This window comes from Dasypus novemcinctus, chromosome 3 (assembly GCF_030445035.2).
Source record: "Dasypus novemcinctus isolate mDasNov1 chromosome 3, mDasNov1.1.hap2, whole genome shotgun sequence".
Taxonomy (NCBI): Eukaryota; Metazoa; Chordata; class Mammalia; order Cingulata; family Dasypodidae; genus Dasypus; species Dasypus novemcinctus.
The window spans coordinates 77,488,407-77,508,205 of NC_080675.1; the positions used below are offsets into that span (position 1 = coordinate 77,488,407).

The window sequence follows — 19,799 nt, forward strand, 5'->3', positions numbered from 1 at the left end:
AAACAGGAAAGACAGAGTTGGAGGACAATGTAAGAACAACTAAAAAGAAAAAAAGAGACATAAAAACAACATATGACAAACACAAATCTAAAGAAAATACGGCTAATATATGTAATTCCTTTAGCGTAATAACATTGAATTTAATGGATTAAACTCATCTGTCAATAAACACAGATGGGCAAAATGGATAAGGAAATATGATCCATCTATATAAGAAACCTACCTTAGATGCAGGGATTCAAGGAGGTTGAAAATGAACATCTGGAAAACAATCTTATAAGCAAACAATTACCTAAAAAAAGGGCAGGAGTAGCTATACTAATATCCAACAAAATAGACTTTACATACAAAACTATTCAGAGAGACAAATATGGACATTACATATTGGTAAAAGGGGTAAGCTTTCAAGAAGAAAGAACAATCATAAACATTTATGCACCTAATCAGGGCACCTAAAACTACGTGAGGCAAACACCAGAAAAACTAAGTGGAGGAAAAGATGCCTCTACAATTATAGTGGGTAATTTTAATATACCATTATCACGATTAGAGAGAACATCTCAACAGAAAATCAAAAAAGAAACAAAGACTTTGAATGACATATTAGAGGATATGGACCTAATACACATATACAGAGCACTACACCCAAATACAGCAGGATATACATTCTTGTCATGTGCACATGGATCATTCTCCAAGACAGACCACATGCTAGGCCACAAAGAAAGTTTCAATGAATTCAGAAAGGTTGAAATCATACAAAATAATTTCATTGACCAGTGGAATGAAGCTGGAAATCTACAAGGGCCAGAGACCCAGATTACGCACAAAGATATGGAAGTTAAGCACACACTCTTAGACAAACAATGGGTCAAGGAGGATTCTCAAAAGAAATCAGTAACTACCTTGAAACTAATGAAAATGACAACACAACATACCAAAACTTATGGGGTTCAGCAAAAGCTGTACTGAGAGGGAAATTCATACATCAAAAAAGAAGAGCTAAAATTGGAGACCTAACTGCACACTTGGATGAATTAGTAAAAAAACAAACCCCAAAGGAAGAAGAAAGAAATAACAAAGATCAGAGCAGAACTAAATGAAATAGAAAATAAAGCACTAGAAAAAATTTTTTAAAAAGCTAGTTCTTTGATAAGATCAATAAAACTGACAAACCCTTACCTAGACTAACAAAAAAGGAGAGAAGATACAAATACACAAAATAAGAAATGAGAAAGGGGATATCAGCACTGACCCCACAGAAATAAAGACTATCATAAGAGGATACTTTGAAAAACTATAAGCCAACAAGAAGGACAATTTGGAGGAAATGGTCAAATTCCTAGAAACACATAAGCAGCCTACATTGACAAAAGAAGAAATTGATGATCTCAACAAACCAATCACAAGTAAAGAAATAGACTCAGTCATTAAAAACCTCCCAACTAAGAAGAGCCCAGGGCCAGATGGACTCACAGGTGAATTCTAGGAAACATTCTAGAAAGAACTAACACCAGCCTTGCTTAAAATCTTCCAAAAAATCAAAACAGAAGGAATATTGCCTAACTCATTCTATGATGCCAACATTACCGTAATACAAAAGCCAAACAGAGACAACACCAGAAAATTACAGACCAATCTCTCTAATGAACCTTCATGATAAAACCCACAACAAAATACTTGCTAATCGTATTCGACAAACACATGGAATGAATTATACACCATAACGAGTGGGTTTCATCCCTGGTATGCAAGGATGGCTCAACAAAAGAAAATCAATCAATGTAATATACCACATAAACAGATCGAAGGGGAAAAACCACATGATCATATCTATAGATGCAGAAAAAGCATTTGACAAAATACAGCACCCTATCCTGATAAAAACACTGCAAAAGATTGGAATAGAAGGAAACTTTCTAAACATGATCAAGGGTATATATGAAAAACCCACAGGAAACATCATTTACAATGGTGAAATCCTAAAATCTTTCCCTCTAAGATCAGGAACAAGACAAGGATGCCCACTATCACCCCTCCTATTTAACACTGTGTTACAAGTCCTTGCTTGAGCACTGAGGCAAGAAACAGATATAAAAGGCATTCAAATTGGAAAGAAAGAAGTCAAAATTTCACTATTTGCAGATGTCATGATCCAACACATAGAAAGCCCTGAGAAATCTACAACAGAGCTTCTAGAGCTTATAAATGAGTTCAGTAAAGTTGCAGGTTATAAGATCAATATGTAAAAATCAGTAGCATTTCTGTATACCAATAATGAACAATCTGAGGAAGAAATCAAGAAAAAAAAATACTGTTTACAATATAATAAATTAAAAAATCAAATACCTAGGAATAAATTTAACAAAAGATGTAAGAGACTTATACACAGAAAACTACACAATACTGTTAAAGGAAGTCAAAGACAACTTAAATAAATGGAAGAATATTCCCTGTTCATGGATAGATAGGAAGAGTAAATATCATTAAGATTTCTATCTTACTGAAACTGATCTACAGATTTAATGCAATCCCAATAAAAATCAACAGCATTTTTTACTGAACTGGAAACACTAACTATGAAATTGATTTGGAAGGGAAAAAGGCCCTGAATAGCCAAAGACATATGAAAAAGAAAAATGAAACTGGAAGTATCACATTACCTAACTTTAAACCATATATAAAGCTATAGTGATTAAAACAGCATGGTATTGGCACAAGGACAGACATACTGACCAATGGAACCAAACTGAGAGTTCAGATATAGATCCTTGCATATACAGTCATCTGATATTTGACAAGGGTAGAAAGTCCACACAACTGGGAGAGAATGGCCTCTTCAACAAATGGTGCTTGGAGAACTGGATATCCATACACAAAAGAATAAGAGAGGATTACCATCTCACACCTTATACAAAAATAATCTCAAGATGGGTCAAAGATCTAAATATAAGAGCCAAGACCATGAAGATCTTGGAAGACAATGTAGGGAAGCATCTATAGGACCTTGTTAATAGGAAATGGCTTCATGAACTTCATATTCAAAGCACAAGCAGAGAAAGAAAAAACAGATAAATGGGACCTCCTTAAAATTAAAGCCTTTTGTATCTCAAAGCAGTTTATCAAGAAAGTGAAAAGACAGCCTACCCAAAGGGAGAAAATATTTGGTAACCATATAGCTGATAGGAGTCTAATATTCAGCATATATGAAGAAATCCTGTATCTCAAAAATAAAAAGACAAACAACCCATTTAAAAAATGGGCAAGAGATTTGAACAGACGCTTCTCCAAAGAAGAAATACAAATGGCTAAAAAGCACATGAAAAGATGCTCAACATCACTAGCTATTAGGGAAATGCAAATCAAAACTACAATGAAATACCATCTTACACTCATTATACTTGCAGCTATTAAAAAAACAGAGGACTACAAGTGTTGGAGAGGATGTGGAGGAATGGGAGTCCTCATCCACTGCTGGTGGGAATGTAGAAGGATCCAGCCATTCTAGAGGACAGTTTGGCGGTTCCTCAAAAAACTAGCCATAGATTTGCCATATGATCCAGCAATTCCACTGTTGGGTACATACCTGGAAGAACTGAAAACAAGGACACAAACCGATATATGCCACCAATGTTCACAACAGAATTATTCACTATTGCGAAAAGTTGGAATCAACCCAAATACCCATCAACAGATGAATGGTTAAACAAAATGTGGTATATACATACAATGGAATACTACTCAGCAGTAAGAAGGAAAACAGTACTAACACATGGGATAACATGGATGAACCCTGAGGACTTTATGTTGAGCAAAGCAAGCCAGACATTGAAGGACAAGTACTGAATGACTCTCTGACATGAATTAAGCAAATCAAGCTGTCTCAGAGAGCCAGAGACTGGAAGATAGGCTTATAGAAAATAGGGGGGGGGGGGGGAAGGGGAGGGAAGAGGAAGGGAGTGAACCAACGCCCACATAGGCTAAATCTATGATAAAGTTGAGGTAAGTAGATATACAGTGAAGGGAGAAGATGGGGGCATAGGGATACTATTGGATTGGGCTTTGTAGGCTTGAGGAGGGTAGGTTTGGGAGGATGGGTCAGTTGGTCCATGGAATTGGGGGGAGGATTGGGGGGAGCAGGTGAACACAGGAGATGGTTGACTATGTGGTTGAAACTATAATGTTGAGAAACTTCAGAAAATATAATAAGGAAGGGTTACTGGTTTAAAGTGTTTGACTGGGGCATCTGTCACAGGGTGCACATGTGGTAGACTTCTAGGGAGTGTGTGAGTGCTCATCATGTCATAGTGTGTTATATCAATGGGTGGAGACCCATACAATGAGCAGGAAGGTGTTGAATTCCCATCCTGGGGAGGTTTGATATTCTCAAACAGAGGGGAGGGTATCTCTCAAGAGCATGGGTCACTCTGAATTGGAGAGGACAGACTAGTGTGTTAAGCCCTCAGAATTGTTGCAAGTTTCTAGTAATCTTGTCCTTCAAGCAGTGAAGCATGGTTGTCACTGTGGGCCCTGAGGGGAGGGGGTGAGAGGAATAGAATAGTTGGAAGAGGGGTAACTGGGGGACAATGGAAGTGTTCTATGTTGATCCTGCAATGATGGATACAGGCTATGTTAAACTTCACCAAAAATTTATAAAAGTATACAGTCTAAAATGTAAACCATAATGTAAACTATAATGGTACCACGGTTGGTAGCTATGTTTCAATATCTGTACATCAGTTGCAGCAAACGTAATATCCACATGTAAAAAGATCATTGCCAGGGAAGGGGGAAAAGGGTTAGATGTTGAGTATATGGGGGTTCCCTATATTCTATATGTGACTTTACTGTGACCTAAAACTTTTTTTGAAGACATAATAAAAAAAAAGAAGGATGTAGACATTGAGGAAGAAATGGAAGAGATTGCCTTGCCACTGTACATACAGGACAACACCTATTATAGTGATGAAAGGTAAAACGTCAAAAAAAATTTCTTATGGTATTTTTCATTTTTTAATACCCCAATTTATTTTTACTTTATTTTAGTTTTTCTAAATTATTATGTATTTTATTTCTAATCTTTAAACTTATCGCTATTTCATTTTCCTATTAATTGAATTCAGCAGTGAAGAAGGATGGCCCAATAATGGGCCCTTGATACTGATGACTATGCTTAGGAGCCTGCGTGCTGGAAATTTCAAGTAGGCCCAGAGCTGCAGGGTGCCTAAGAGTTACCTCCTGAGAGTCTCCATGTTGCTCAAATGTGGCCACTCTCTAAGCCAAACTCAGCACATAAATACATTACTTTCTCCCCCAGCTTGGGACATGACTCCAGGGATGAGCCTCCCTGGCACCACAGGAATTGCTCAGGGCAGGGAGAGGGAAGTAGAGGTGTGATATGGGGGCATTTTCAGGACTTGGAGTTGTCCTGAATGATACGGCAGAAACAAATGCAGGATATCATATATTCTGCCATAACCCACTTGATGAACTAGGAGAAAGTGTAAACTACAATGTAAACTATAATCCACGCAGTGTAGCAGTCTCCAAAATATATCCATCAAATGCAATGAATGTGCCACACTGATGAAAGAATTTGGTCATGTGGGAGGAGTGGGGGGGGAGATGGGGAGTGAGGGTATATGTGATCCTCTTACATTTTTAATGTAACATTTTGTATGATCTATGTATCTATAAAATTTTTTAATCTATTTTAAAAAAAGTTCTTTATATATTCTGAATACAAGTCCTCTAACAGATTTATGTATTACTAGTATTTTTTCAGTCTATAGGTTGCCTGTACATTTATTAATAGTTAACAGTGTTATGTGGGAAGACATTTTTATTTTAAAGAAGTCCGATTTATCATTTTTTCCTTTTGTGTTTAATACTCTTAGTGTTCCAATAAATATTTACCAACCTAAACAACTTTCTTTGCTGTTTATCTTCCTAGAAAAATTTTTACTGGCTTAGGCTTTACAATTAGGTGGACTAATTTCAAATTTTGCAAATAGTCATGAGGTAAGCGGTAAGGTTCTTCCCCACCCCATTCCCAACTGGATATCCAGTTATTCCAGGATCATTTGCTAAAAACAGTATTTTGTCCCATTGAATTGCCTTGGCACCTTTGTTGAAAATCAATTGACTATATATGTGCATGTCTATTTCTGGGTTCTTACAAGATTTCATGTCTATCCTTTCACTGAAACGAACTCTCTTGATTATGTAAGCTTTGCAGTAACTCTTAAAATCAGGTAAAGTCATTTAACTCTGTTCTTTTTCTAATGTTATTATCAGCATTTTCATATAAACATTAAAATGGGCTTGTAATTTTTTTTAAAAAAAGCAAGCTGGAATTTTAAAGTAGAACAATTAAGAAATGAAAAAGTTAGCCATAGTAAGCCATCCAATCCATTAAAAAAGTACATCTCTCCATTTATTTATGCCATCTTTAATTTCTCTCAGCAATGTTTTATACCTTTCTTTGTAAAAGCCTTGAACATATTTAATAAAATTTACCCCCAAGTATTTTGCATTTTTTATGATATTCCAGCAGTTTGATATTATTTATGAATTCCAAAAATGAAAATTATGTTGTATACTGGTCTGTTCTGGGCATGATCCCCTTTGACTGTATTAGATACAGCTGAGATGTCTTTGATTAAATTATGTTAAGATTAGGGCTTTGATTCAACCACACTAGTATAGTGTAACTCAGTTTAAATCCCCACAACCTTGGTAGGCTATATAAATGGATACTCACTCAAGAAGACACACAGAAGTCAGTATAGGAAGAAAGAGAGTTCCACAGACATGGCAAAGGAGAAAACTCCTGCAGTCCCGGGAAGAGATATGAGCCATATGCCTGATAGTTTGCAGCTGAAAAGAACAGAACATATGCTCTGAGGAAGCCCTATGCCAGCCTATCACTGAGATCAGAAGTAGCTGGGCCCATGGATCCTTAAGAAGAAGAAGGAAGGAGAGACTAGGCACCCCCCTAACTCCAACTTCTGGCAACTGACTTGGGTAGGAAAAGTACCTCTTATGGTACCTTGAGTTGGACTCTTTAGGGCCTTGTAAGTTTTTACCCCAAATATATATCCTTTTAAACAGATTTCTGCTACTTTGCATCAGCATCTCTTTTGCTGACTAATACAATACTGTAAAATATAATTGTTAGGGGAGCGGATGTAGCTCAACTGGTTGAGCGCCTGCTTCCCATGTACAAAGTCCTGGGTTCAATCTCTGATACCTCCTAAAACAAAAATAAACAAATGGAAAAACCAACTCTCATTGGGGAGCAGATGTAGCTCAGTGGTTGAGCATGTGCTTCCCATGCACAAGGTCCTAGGTTCAAGCCCTCGTACTTCCTAAAAAAAAAAGATATATTGTAGCAATTTGATAGCTTATGAATTACAAAAATATACATTGGGTTATGTTATAAACTGGTTTGCTGCATATTAGATTATACTGAATTCAGAGGATTCACTTTTACTTGATTAAAAAATGATTAAGGCTTTGATTGGACCACTCAGTAGGATATTGAGTCCCCGCCCACCTGTGGGCAGGAAATCACAGAGAAATCACACAGCAAAGAAGGGAAGTTGGAGTTTTGAACTAGAGCCCAGGAAGTAAACATATGGGAGATGCGGTCACCCCTCAAGCTGAAGTGTGGTTTGCTGGCCTGGCGGGGGAGCAGCCGCAGTAGGCCTAATTCCAAGCCGCTGCCCCCATAATAGGGTGGCTGGTCGGACTCACCGCCACCCCTGAAGGGAGCTCGGCATGGGCGCAGAGTGGTTTCCCCTTCTCGGCAGCCATGCTTCCGCGGCCGCCCCTCCTCCCGGATAGCGCCACACGATGCCTTATGAGGCAACACCCTTCTTCTTCTTTCTCCCTGTGCAGGCGCAGGGCGGAAAATTCCAGTCTGCCTCCCCCCCCCCAGCAGCAACAGCCAGGCACAAGGCGGGAAACTCAAGTCTGCCCTCCACCCCAGCAACAGCAGCCACCAATCCCTAAACCCTGCCACTTCCCCCAGCAACAGCAACAGCCAATCCCTAACCACCCCTCCCCCTTCCAGTACCTCCCACTGACCTTTCTCCCCAGTAACTGCTTGCGGCAGCCAATCAGAACACGGCATAACTTCGACCAATCAGCCTTCCCCAGCCCCTATAAAACTGTAGCCACTTCCTCAATAAAGTTGGACCTGCGTGTTTACCTCGTCTCCGCGGTAGTTCTTCTGCCGTGTGCCCTCCAGTCCTGAGAGCCCCCGACAAGGGCCTGGCCTCCCTTGTCCCCAGTTCGTCGCCGACTTCGCCGGGCGACCCCTTCGTCGCCGGCTTCGCCGGGTGACCCCATCAGCCGAACCGCGCAACCCCTGTGAGACCGACCCCTCGTCTGCTGCCGGACCGACCCCTCGTCCCAAGCCGGACCGACCCCTCCTCCCAAGCCAGACCGACCCCTCGTCCAAAGCTGGACCGACCCCTCGTCCGCAGCCAGACCCCACCGCCACCGACCAAGCAAGCCACCACAGGAGAGAGCAGACCAGCTGAGCCCAGAGAGAAATGAGCCCCAGGAGAGAGAAACTAATCTCAGCCTACAGCTGATACTGGAAGAAGCTGGGACCATAGCGCCTTAAGAGGAAGAGGAAGGCTGAACGTCTGCAGCCATCTTGTTCTAACACGTGGCAACAGACTTTGGTGAGGTAAGTAACTTAATGCTTTATGGTCTGGTAACTGTAAGCTTCTACCCCAAATAAATACCCTTTATAAAAGCCAACAAATTTCTGGTATTTTGCATCGGCACCATTTTGGCTAATACATATATACATATATATGTATGTAGGTATGTATATATGTATATGTATATTTCCTCAAAATTATATATTTATTTGTTCTTATTTTATTTTTCCAAATACTCCTTCCTAGTATATAAAAATAAAACTGGGAGCAGCTGTAGCTCAGTCACACTCATTTGAGTACCTGCTTCCCATGTACAAGGTCCTGGGTTCATTTTCCGATACCTCCTAAAAAAATAAAAATTAAATTTAAATTTAAACTGAATTTTACATATGGACTTTGAACCTTACAACTTTGCTAAATTCATTTCTAAGTTCTACCACTTTACTATAGAATCCTAAGGATTACATACCTATATGATAATGCCATCTGCTAATAAAAACATTTTAACTTCTTGCTTCCAAGACAGTCTACTTATTTCTATAAAGTTAGTCATTAGGATACATGACATGATGCAAGATACAAAGATAGATCAATAGACTAAAGAGACCATAAAAAGACTAATAATAATCAGCCAAAGGGGTGCTGATACAAAATACCAGAAATTCATTGGTTTTTATAAAGGGTATTTATTTGGGGTAGGAGCTTAAGCAGATATCAGGTCATAAAGCATAAGTTAATTCCCTCACCAAAGTCTATTTTCATGTGTTGGAGCAAGATGTCTTCCAATGTCTGCAAGGGTTCAGGCTTCCTGGGTTCCTCCCTTCCAGGGTCTTGCTTCTCTCTGGGTTCAAGGTTCTTCTCTTCCCAGGACTTACTTCTTCCTGGGCTCATGGTTCCTCTCTTCCTGGGGCTTGCTTCTCTTTCCTCTATGAGCTTACTTCCTGGGGCTCCAGCTTAAGGCTTCAGCATCAAACTCCCAACATCAAAACCCCTCAACTCTGTCCTTTTACCTGTGAGTCCCCATCTCATGATGTGGCCCAATCAAAGCCCTAATCATAACTTAATCACACCCAGGTAAAGATCAGGTTACAAACATTATCCAATATCTATTTTTGGAATTCATAACCATATCAAACTGCTACATAGACCCATACATATATATGGTCACCTGATTTATGGCAAAGGATCCAGTTAATTTAGGGAAGACAAGGTGATGTTTTTAAATAAATGATGTAGGGTCACATGGATATTTGAATTGCTAAAAGCTGCTGAAAGCAAAAAAGTAAAAATGGGTTGGCATTTATAATGGGAATTTATTAGAATAAAAGTCCCCAGTTCTGAGGCTGTGAAAATGTCCAAATCAGGGTATCATCAGAAATACTGCCTCACCGAAGGTTGGAATCCAGCAATCCTGGACTTCCCTCTCAGATGGCAAGGCACATGGAGGCACATGCTTCTCTTCTTGGTCTTGTTACAGCTTCTGGCTGCTCCATCTGTGGCTTCCTTCTCCCAGGATCCTCTCTGAGATCCTGTGTTCTCTCTGTGTATCTGCAGCTTATTCTCTGTGTGTCGGCTGCTTTTAGTCCTCTGTTTATAAAAGACTCCAACAAGAGGTCCAAGACCCACCCTAGGTAACACTGCACCAAAGTAATACAATCAAAGGCTCCCCAACTGAATCCAATCCAATCAAAGGGCCCACATCCACAAGAATGGATTTGCTGCAAGAATATGATCTTTTCTGGGATCAAGAAACACCTTCAAACTGTCACACTCAACCTCTGGATCCCAAAAAGATATGTTCTTTCCATATGCAAAATACATCAGTCCTTCACAGTATTTCAAAAACCCTTAAATCATTTCAGTATCAAAGCTAAGTACAAAATCTCATAAAAATCAGTTATAGGCATGTAGTCCATCTTGGGTCAAATTCCCCTCTGGCTGTAGACTTGTGAAACTTAGAAAATAAGATATCTACTTCCAATATACAAAGGAATCCTAGTTTAAATGTTTCCATTACCATAGGGAGAAAGTGGAAGGAAAACAGGGGTCCCATGTCCCAAGCAGGTCCAAAAATCTACAGGGCATACTCCATTAGATTTCAAAATCTGAAAGTCATGTATAGAAAGCTGCTTTCTTCTCCTCAGGGTCACTTGGAGAGGGAGTCCCATACCTTTCAAGGGCTTGCCCAGTAGCCATCTTCTCAGCTCTACCCTCATCAAGCATCTGGGTAGCCACCTAACTCTAGGTCACAACCCTGAGAAAAGACTAGGGTGATAGCTACACTCTTCCCAATCTATGGGGTAACAGGTCCAACTCCCTCAGAACAATGGAATGGCAACCTACTTTTCCCCAACCCCGGGAAAATTATGCTCCACCCTCTGTAAAGCCTGGGGTAGCAGCACCGGCCCTGAACAATGGAGCAGAAGGCCTATCCTCTTCAAATGCTAGGGCAAACTCATGCTTTCCACACACATTTCCCAAGAAGATGTCTTAAGCCCATACCTCAGCTTCCACGGTTTTGCTTTTGAATTCATTTTTCAATCTCTCCCTTTCCTATCTCTTTAAGTTCAGGCTGACAATCATACAGATCTTGCACAAGGCTTAGTGGTTTTGCACGCAGTTCACAAGGGTCCCAGCCAGCAGACAATGGGACTTTCCACAAATCCTTTCCAGGTAAATGCATCTCCAATCCTGGCTTGTACTGAAAAAAATTGGCTGGTTCCATATTCAGTTAAGTCCTCACATGGGGCCCTATTCCAGGGGAATCAATTTCTGGAAGCTTGGAATTTCCCAAACCAGTAATTTATGGGTTCTTTGTGCCTAGGAGTTCAGGTCTCAGCTTATCCCATTCCTCTCACATATTGCTATAAACTTCAAAGAGAAGCCAGGTTACACTTTCTATATTTAATTTGGATATCTTCTTAATTAAATATCCAAGCTTGTCACTTTCAAATTCTGCCTTTCATCAAACAGCAGGAATCCATTTTGTCAAGTCCTCTGCCACTTTAAAGCAAGGAACACGTTACTTGCAGTTTGCAATGACACAGTCATCATTTCACTCTAAAGCCTTGTATTAGTCAGCCCAAGGGATGCTGATGCAAAGTACCAGAAATCTGTTGGCTTTTATAAAGGGTATTTATTTGGGGTAAAAACTTAGTTACAAGGTCCTAGAGTCAAATTCAGGTTGTTTTCTCACCAAAGTCAATTGCCACATTTTGAAGGAGGATGGCAGGCGAGCTCTGTGACGTTTCAGTCTTCCTCTCTCTTAGCTACAGGCTGGCACAGGGCTTATTTCTTTCCAGTCTCAGCTGCAAACTATCAGGCGAATGGCTCATCTTTCTTCCTGGGGCCACAGGATCAAAGTTCTCCTCTGCCTTGTTTTTGGAACTCACTCTCTCTTCCTGGGTCTCCTGCATTTGTTCTTGGGTGACTGTTTATATCAGCCCACCAAGGGGGCAGGGTCTCAACCCTGAGCCAAACCCTATGGACATGATCGTATAAAAGCCCTAATCTTAAACCAATAATTAATTAATTAATTAGATTAATCTTGATTAAGTTAATCAAGATATGCCAGCAGAGTCTAATGCATTCAAAGGGTATCACACCCAGAGAAAGAGACCAGTTTACAAACATAATATCTTTTTTAAAATTCATAAATAATATCAAACTGCTACAGACCTCATCAGAAGTAACTTTCATGTCGACATTTTTACCAAAAGTCTCTTCAAAATAATCTGAGCATTTCTATCAAGCACCTCAAAATTGTTTCAGAATCTACCCATTACCCATCAATAAAATCATTCCAACATTTTTGGTATTTCCATAGCAGCACCCCATGTTCCTGGCACCAAATTCAATTTCAGATACCTAAAAGCTGCTGGGAGCAATATAGCAGAAATGGGTTGGCTTTTATAATGGGAATATATTAGATTAAAAGCTTACAGTTCTGAGGCTGTGAAAATGTCCAAACCAAGGCATCATTAGAAATGGTCTTACTGAAGGTCAGCAGCTGGCAATCCTGGACTCCTCTCTCAGATGGCAAGGCACATGGAGGCAATGCTTCTCTTCTGGGTCTTGTTGCTTCTACTTCTGGCTGCTCTGCCTGTGACTTCCTTTCTCCCGGGTTCCTCTCTGAGCTCCTGGGTTCCTTCTCTCCATGTCTGCTGCTTTCAGTCCTCCTTTTAGAAAAGACTCCAGCAAGAGGACCAAGACCCATCCAGGGTCATGCCTCACAGAATAATCCAATGAAAGGATCCCCAACTGAATCCAATACAATCAAAGATTCCTACACCCACAGGAATGGATTAGCTCCAAGAACATGATCTTTTCTGGAATCCACAAAAAACATCAAACTGTCACAGATATCAATATGGAAAAAATTACCCTTAAACCCTGCCTCATAACATACCACAAAATTAATGAGATATACCATGGACCTAAAAGTAAAAAATCCTGCTTATACAAGAAAACAAAGGAAAATATCCTATTGACTTATGGATGGATTTCTTAAGCAGGATACAAAACACCAATTAGAAAAGAGTAAATAATTGGACTTCATTAAAATTAAGATTTTTATCAAAAAAGTACCAATATGAGAATGGAAAAGCAAGCAACAATAAAAGGAGAGGTTTTGTTTTTTTTATTTTTATTTTTGGGGGCTTTGTTTTTGGGGAGGTTTTGGATTGCAGAAGAGTTGCAACTGTGGCAGGGGAGGATCACTGGTACACAGTGACAGTGGTGGGGGGGATGTGTGGGGAGAGGTGCAGCTGGGGAAAGCCTCTGTGGAATATAAATGTATTCAGGTTGTCATGGGGTATTATCTCAGTGGGTAGAGACCTGCACAATAACCAAAGAACATTGAATCCCTATCCTGGGGAGTCCTGCTACGTTATCTAATAAAGTGGCAAGAATCCCTAGAGTACATAGGCAGTACCTAACGAAGGAGGACAGACCAATACACCAGGTGTTTGATATTAATGCTTGTCTTATGAACCTTGTTCCTGGGAAACTGAAACTTAGTCTAGTATTATATATGGCTTGAAAGTTACCTCCTGAAAGCCTCCTTGTTGCTCTAATGTGGTATCTAAGCCAAAGTCCGCATATAAACTCAGTCCATTCAACCCGGCATGGGGGGAGATGAGCCTCCCTGGCAGTAAGGAATTATCACCAAGTGCCAGCTAGCAAAGCATCTGGAAAAAGACCTTGATCAAAAAGACCTTGATCAAAAGGAGTAAATATTAAATACAAATGAGTTTTTATGGCTAAGAGATTTAAAAGTGAGTCCAGAGGTCATTCCAGAGGTTACACTTACACATGTCTTGGAAGGGTCTCAGGACTGCCACAGTAAACAGTGCCTCAACAAGGATTGCTCCTGAGGGCTCTAGAGACATCTGGGCACTAGAGTCAGGGCAGACAACACCAGGAATTTGGCACCCTGTTAGTGGACCTTACCTTGGAATATATAACCTATCCCCGCAACGTATTAGAGTTGGACTCATTTATAATTATCCTACATATGCTTCTTATGCCCTGTAGCAATTTGATATTATTGATGATTTCCAAAAAGAAATACTGGATTATGTTTGTAAACTGATCTTTTCCTCTGGGCATATGAGACTATACTGTGTCAGTACGGTGTTGAGTACCTACCCCTTGGTGGGTGGGGACTCTAAGATAAAAGGCATGGCGAAGGACAGAGGTGAGGGTTTTTGATGCTGGAGTTTTGACGTTGGAGTTTGATGCTGAAGCCTTAAGTTGGAGTTCCAAGAAGTAAGCACACAGAGGATAGAGAAGCAAGCCCTAGGAAGGGAGGAACCCAGGAAGCCTGAACCCTGGCAGACATGGGCAGACACCTTGCTCCAACATGTGAAAACGTGAAAACAGACTTTGGTGAGGGAAGTAGCTTATGCGTTATGGCCTGGTATCTGTAAGCTCCCAAATAAATACCCTTTAAAAAAAACCAACAAATTTCTGGTATTTTACATCAACACCCCCTTTGGCTTACTAATACATGCCTCTTTTATTTGAACCTATAATTAGCACTATATCCATTAAATATGTGTCCCAGAGACTTAAATGTTTCAGCTCTTTCATATGCCATTTGAGCCCTGAATCTCAGCATAGTTGCCTGACACCTACTCTGCAATTTATCATACTCACTCAGGACGACTAACAAAAAGATGATGATGGAAACACCGATCCCAAAAACAGAGGCTATCTACAACTGCAAGCAAAACAGTTCCATCCATCTGCCCCATGGGATCTAAGCTCCCTCTCAACTAGAACAGAGTGGGCATCACAATTCCAAAATACTCAAGACTGAAGAATGAACAAACATAAGAGGGAATGCAACTATGGACTAAAGTAGACATCAATATTCTAGCAATGGAAAAACCTGTAACATTGATATAAAAGCAGTGGTCACCAGAGGTTCTGAGGGGACAGAGAAAAATAGGTGTTAATATGGGGCACTTCTGGGACATGAGATTTGTTCTACAACACATTGTAATGATGGATATAAGCCATTATACATTTTGTCAAAGCCTATGAAATTGTGAGATGCAAAGTGTAAGCCATAATGTAAACTACAGATCACGGTTAGTAGCTATACTTTAACATGTGCTCATCAATTGTAACAAATGTACCACACTAATGAAAGATGTAATTAATGGGGAAAAGTGTAGGAGGGGGAGGGAGGGAGTTATATGGGAATCCACTATCCACTGTATTTTCAATATAACATTTATGTAATCTAAACTTCTTTAAAGATAATAACAACAATAATTTTAAAAAGAGAAATAAAAATACCAATATGAGAATGGAAAAGCAAGCAACAGAATGGGAGAAGAGATTTACAGCATATTTAATTGAAAAAGGACTCATATTCAAAACATATTTTAAAAACTCATATAAACAATATTAAAAGACAACACACTAAAATATGCAAATAAACTGAACAGTCATTTGACAAGGATAAATAAGAATGACATTTAACATGCAAAATGTTGCCCAACATCACTGAGCAAAAGAAATTAAAGCCATAATGAGAAGTCATTATATATCATATATATACACCATTGTAGCTATAATCAAAAGTTCTGGAAAGGGAAGAGATTATGGGAAGATGATAAAATAGGGACTTAGTCCTCCCATCAGAACAACTATTATTAAACAGGCAGGAACTGTTTGAAGCAACTATTTTGAAACTGCAAAGGCCAGAAGAACACTGTTCAGTATCCAAGGAAGAGCAGGAAGAAGAGGCTGATAAATTACAGTAAAGAAAGTAAGAAAGTAAGTTGTCCTCTCCATGAAGTTACTGGGGTCAATCCCCCACTCTTGTGGCAGGTTGCCACAGGGAACTGTCCCTGGTTAGCTCCCTGGTGACAGAAAGGGACATAAAAATCCTTTTCCCCAAAATCAGAGGTGGCATAGCTGATTACTGAAAACAGCTTTTGCTTATCAACTTCAGATCACTGGGGGGCCTGGCTTGGAGAGCAGCCATTGCTTCAACCCACCCTGGACAGAGGCAGCAGCAGCCATTGTCTTAAACTGCCACTTACAAAGGCCATGACAGAGGAGATGAAAGATGACATGCTTCCTAAGGGTTATGGGGGACAGTTAGGTGAAAGGGCTGCATTGCTGGGTAGGCTAAGAAAGTGCAACTGTAGGAGCCATGGAAGAAGATCTTGGTAACCTTGCTGACCCGTCCCCAAGACATTTTGGAGCTGCTCTGTGCGCCCATCATGGGCCCCTGGTTGTTTCAGCCAGGAAAGACTGACTTGGGAAAATTCTCTCTGGAGTGCCACTCTTTCCAGAAATTGACCTCCAGGCAAAAGCAACTTGAAACAATGAAAACAGGGTATGATACTACAGAAGTAGACTATTTGGAGCAAAGGCTTGCTGGCTTCACACAACTGGGAGAGGAAGGTCTGTCTCCTGGAAAACAGAGGTGACAAGCAAACTCCTGTAAACAGGGAATTCCAAAACAACTAACAAACAAAAGGCCAGGAAAAGTCACAGGCCCAGAAAGACAGGGAAAAACCCTGCACATTGCATTCACCTCAGATAGACCTTCCTGACAGGAGAGCTAAAAGCTCAAGAAAATTGGTCTTAAAGTTGTTTTTACAAAATCAAGAAACAAATATCTCAGGGAAAAAACCCCAGCGCTAACATTCTCCCCCTCTCCCCTTGCAGCTTTTTGCTTGCTCTCTGCTCTCTGTGTCCACTCGCTGCGCATTATTCTGTGTCTGATTTATTTTTATTTATTCCCCCCCACTTGCAGCTTGCCCGTTGTCTGCTCTCTGTGTCCACTCTCTGCGCGCTCTTCTGTGTTTTTGCTTGTCTCCCTTTTTTTTGTTGTTGCGTCACCTTGCTGAGTCGATACTCCATGGCGCCCGCGGGCCAGGCGGAATTCCACGGCACTTGCCAGCAAGCCTGCCTTCACAAGGAGGCCGCGGGACATGAACCCAGGGCCTCCCATATGGTAGATGGGATCCCAACTGATTGAGCCACAGCCGCTTCCCCCAGAGCTAACATTTTAAAATATTAAAATGTAAAGTGTACAACAAAAGAGTATAAGACCAAAAAAAAAGAAATAGTAAAAGATGGCCCACCCAAAGGAAGAGTATAAAAATATAGAAAATGCCAAGGAAGGATACCAGAATGTGGACCGACCATAAAAAGCCTTTAAAAAAATCTTAAAAATGTACAAGGAGATGAAGGAAAATAAAGATAAAGAACTAAAGAATATCAGGAAAACAATGAATAAGCAATATGAGAATCTTAGAAAAGAGATACAATTTTAAAAGTAAACAGAACTACTGGAGTTGAAGTAAACAATAACTGAAATGAAAAATACCCAAGTAGGTATCAAGAGCAGATTAGAGTGGGCCAAAGTATCAGTGAACTCAAAGACAAAAAAACTTGAAATGAGTCAGGCTGAGGAGCAGAAAGAAAAAATAGTTTTAAAATGTGATAAGACACTTCCAGGACACCATCAAGTGTTCCAATACACACATTATGGAAATCACAGAAGGAGAAAAGAGAGAAAAATGGGAAGGAGGAATTTCCAAAGAAATAATGACAGGGAATTTCCTAAACTTAGCAAAAGAGATGAACATGCACATCCAAGAATCCCAGAGAAAACCAGAAGGATAAACATGAAGAAAAATATACCCAATCATATATTGACCACACTATCAAATGCAAAGATTAAGAAGAAATTTCGGAAAGCTGCAAGAGAAAAGCAATGTGTTATGTACAAGGAGTCCCAATTAGATTAAGTGCTGACTTCTTATCAGAAACCATGGAGGCAAGATGACAGGGGACTGAAATACTTCAAGTGCTCAAAAACTTCCAACCAAGAATTCTTTATCTGGTGAGATTTTCTATCAAAAATAGTGGAAAGATTAAGACATTCCCAGATAAACCAAAGCTAAGGGAGCTCATCACCATTAGACCTACTCTATAAGCAATGCTAAAAAGGAATTCCTCACACTGAAAGGAAAGGACACTAGACAGTGATTCAAAGTGGCATGAAGAAATAAAGGCCACAGTAAAGATAACCATTTAGGTAATTATAAACCCCAATATTATAGGAGAGAGGAAGAGGGATAGCGTGCCCTTAGCCTCTCTGGGAAAGTGCAGTTGCTTTCAGCCTGCACAGGCTGCACAGACTGGTGGGCAAACCTGTGGATACATCTCCATTCCCAATAGGATAGGAGGGGAGTGGGGTTTCCTCAACCTCTTCAGGCAACTGTAGGAATTTTTGGCCCACAAAAACTAGATTATTGGACACATCTTGGCTCTATCCCTACCCTGAAAGAGCAGAAGGAGGGACAGTGCTTCCTCACCCTCTCCAGGCATATGCAGTCACTTATGGCAAGCATGGACTAGATTGCTGGGCACGTGGAGGCTTCATACCCACACTGGCAGGGGAGGAAGAGCGTTGGTACTTAGTCTACCTGGGCAAGTGCAGTCAGTTTTACATCACAAGGCATAATTTGCTTCCCACACTTGTGGCTCCATCCCTGCCTCAGGCTGGGGAGGAGGGGAGTGAACTTCATCAGTCTCTCCAGACAACTACATAGTGTCTTGGCCTGCACAGACTGGATTACTGCACATGGCTTTGGTTTCATCCCTAACCCAATCAGAAGAGAAAGCTGGAAGAAGCTTCACTGGTTTCTGGGGCAATGTGGGAAGCTTCCAACTCCATAGATTACACTACCAACCACATCTTCAGCTCCTATTATGCAACCAGCAAGGGAAAACTGCAAGAAACAGATGAAAGCTTAAAAGTTCAGGTCTAAATACGAGCCACTATAAACTTTTAAATTAATTTGAACCAAGTATCAAACAAGGGCTGTAGCACAAAGTCAATCAAATAGAGAGCCCTAGACTAAAGAAAGTAAAGGGGTCAAGAATAAAGATATCTAGTAAATCAGATGCTGAGAAACCTGCAAAAAAGGAATTGAGACAATCATAGACATCCAAATAAATTTCATTGATAAATTCAATGAGATGGTCTAAAAGATTAAGGACATCAAGAAGACACTGGGGCAAGTGCACGTAGTTCAAAGGATTGAGCTCCCACATACCACATGGGAGGTCCTCGGTTCAGTTCCCGGTGCCTCCTGGAGAAGACAAGCAAGATAGCAAGCTGGCACAATGAGCAGGCATGGCAAGCTGATGCAATGAGATGACACAAGGAGACACAAAGAGGAAAGACAATGAGAGACACAATAAAGCAGGGAGCAGAGGTCGCTCAAGCGATTAAGCGCCTCTTTCCTACATGCAAGGTCCCATGATCAGTGAATTGAAGACAGAGCCTCTGAAAGCAAACATACAAAAGAATAGGTAAAGGAAAGAATGGAAAAAATTGAACAGGGTCTCAGGGAATTAAATGGCAGAAAGAGACATGCACACATACATGTCATGGGTGTCCCAGAAGGAGAAGAGTAGGAGAAAACACAGAAGGAATATTTGAGGAAATAATGGTAGAAAATTTCCCAACCTTATTGAAGGACACAGATATCCATTTCCAAGAAGTGCAACATACTCCCATCCAAATATAACCAAACAGACCTACACTGAAACACACAGTAATCAGAATGTCAAAGGCCA

General features: G+C 40.4%; 1 protein-coding gene across 10 annotated transcripts in view; it reads right to left on the minus strand.

Moving 5' to 3' along the window:
• Window positions 1-19,799, minus strand: part of MIPOL1 (mirror-image polydactyly 1) — a 377,520-nt gene that overhangs the window by 303,058 nt on the left and 54,663 nt on the right. Inside the window, exon 2 of one of the 10 annotated variants that reach the window (XM_071213961.1) lies at window positions 8,979-9,022. The exons of the other annotated variants lie outside the window; for them this stretch is intronic. The gene's annotated coding sequence lies outside the window, so the exon portion shown is untranslated. The remainder of the gene's footprint in view (window positions 1-8,978; window positions 9,023-19,799) is intronic. 10 annotated transcript variants of the gene reach the window in all.